A 2,500-nucleotide genomic window follows, 5' to 3' on the forward strand; every position below is an offset into this window, starting at 1 on the left:
CATAGGCACGAGAAAAGCTGTCGTACCAGGGGCACGGAGGAAAGTTGTTGTACCATAGGCACGAGAAAAGTTGTCGTACCATAGGCACGAGGAGAGTTTGTGTGGCAAAGTGCTACTGAGCGGTGTACCAGGGGCACGGCGAAAGGTTGTTGTACCATAGGCACGAGAAAAGTTGTTGTACCATAGGCACGAGAAAAGCTGTCGTACCAGGGGCACGGAGGAAAGTTGTTGTACCATAGGCACGAGAAAAGTTGTTGTACCATAGGCACGAGAAAAGCTGTCGTACCAGGGGCACGGAGGAAAGTTGTTGTACCATAGGCACGAGAAAAGTTGTCGTACCATAGGCACGAGGAGAGTTTGTGTGGCAAAGTGCTACTGAGCGGTGTACCAGGGGCACGGCGAAAGGTTGTTGTACCATAGGCACGAGAAAAGTTGTTGTACCATAGGCACGAGAAAAGCTGTCGTACCAGGGGCACGGAGGAAAGTTGTTGTACCATAGGCACGAGAAAAGTTGTTGTACCATAGGCACGAGAAAAGCTGTCGTACCAGGGCACGGAGGAAAGTTGTTGTACCATAGGCACGAGAAAAGTTGTCGTACCATAGGCACGAGGAGAGTTTGTGTGGCAAAGTGCTACTGAGCGGTGTACCAGGGGCACGGCGAAAAGTTGTTGTACCATAGGCACGAGAAAAGTTGTCGTACCATAGGCACGAGAAAAGTTGTCGTACCATAGGTACGAGAAAAGTTGTCGTACCATAGGCACAAGCAGTGCGTGCGTGTGTGTGGCAAAGTGTTTCTGCGCAGTGTACCAGGGGCATGTTTGAATTTACATTCTGGAGTACCAGGGGCACGAGGATTTTGCCAGTGGTGTTTTGCTTTGTCAGTGGGAGGGGGCTTAAGTGTGGGTCCACGGGGCCTGCTGGAGGTCAAGGTCCATGCTGGATATGCGCTGGAGCGTAACTACAAGAAAGGTAAGCTAGTGGGGGACTAGAGCAGGGGAGGATGTGCGTCCCCGGGGCATGCTGGAGGTCAAGGGCCATGCTGGATATGCAGTGGAGGGTAACTGCAGGAGAAGGAACGCTCATGGGGGATTAGAGCGGAGGAGTATGTGGGTCCTCGGGGCCTGCTGGAGGGCAAGGGCCATGCTGGATTTGTGGTGGAGGGTAACTGCGGGAGAAGGAAAGCTAGTGGGGGAGTAGAGCAGAGGAGTATGTTGGTCCCCGGGGCCTGCTGGAGGTCAAGGTCCGTGCTAGATACGTGGTACAGGGTTAACTGCGGGGGGGGGGGTAATGTGGGTTCACGGGGCCTGCTGGAGGTCAAGGTCCATGCTGGATATGCGCTGGAGCGTAACTGCAAGAAAGGAAAGCTAGTGGGGGAGTAGAGCAGGGGAGTATGTGGGTCCCCAGGGCCTGCTGGAGGTCCAGGTCCATGCTAGATATGTGGCACAGGGTAACTGCAGGGGGGGGGTAATGTGGGTCCACGGGGCCTGCTGGAAGTCAAGGTCCATGCTAGACATGTGGTACAGGGTAACTGCAGGGGGAAGGGGGGGGGGGGTAATGTGGGTCCCCGGGGCCTGCTGGAGGTCAAGGTCCGTGCTAGATATGTGGTACAGGGTTAACTGCAGGAGGGGGGGGGGGGGGGGGTAATGTGGGTTCACGGGGCCTGCTGGAGGTCAAGGTCCATGCTGGATATGCGCTGGAGCGTAACTGCAAGAAAGGAAAGCTAGTGGGGGAGTAGAGCAGGGGAGTATGTGGGTCCCCAGGGCCTGCTGGAGGTCCAGGTCCATGCTAGATATGTGGCACAGGGTAACTGCAGGGGGGGGTAATGTGGGTCCACGGGGCCTGCTGGAAGTCAAGGTCCATGCTAGACATGTGGTACAGGGTAACTGCAGGGGGAAGGGGGGGGGGGGGTAATGTGGGTCCCCGGGGCCTGCTGGAGGTCAAGGTCCGTGCTAGATATGTGGTACGGGGTAACTGCGGTGGGGGGGGCGGATCTAATGGGGGACTAGATCAGGTGAGGATGTAATGGCCAGTTCGACAGCAGCACATCTTTTTCGACCGTAAGGGAGAGAGGAGGCCGACTCTCTGCCTCGGCCAAATGGAGAGAGATTTTCAGCAGGGCCAGTGCGCCAGGAGCACATCTTTTTCAACCGTGAGGGAGAGTGGAGGCCGACTCACCACCTCGGCCAGGGCCTTTTTTTCTCCCCTCTCCAGTTGAGCAGTCTAAGGGTAATGAGTAGCAAAGGTGCCCTCCGTCATTTATGGGAGACGGGTGTCTGAAGATGCGCAAGTCAGCAGACACCCTCGGCAACGCTCGGACGGCACTGGGACGGCGCGAGAGAGCGAGTTGCTGCCACAGCAGCCTCCTCTTCCGGCCCACCTGCCTGCCAGCCTTCCCTCCCACCCCGATCGACTGGCAAACGTGGCCTGCCATCAGAGGGCTGCCGCCGGGCCCGGCACCTTCGCCGGCGCCTTCGGGCGGTCAGCTCCTCCGGCCCGCAGG

This window comes from Mchenga conophoros, linkage group LG13, assembly GCF_057382185.1.
Source record: "Mchenga conophoros isolate Kocher_MC1m ecotype Shallow Benthic linkage group LG13, M_conophoros_male_GT1.1, whole genome shotgun sequence".
NCBI lineage: Eukaryota > Metazoa > Chordata > Actinopteri > Cichliformes > Cichlidae > Mchenga > Mchenga conophoros.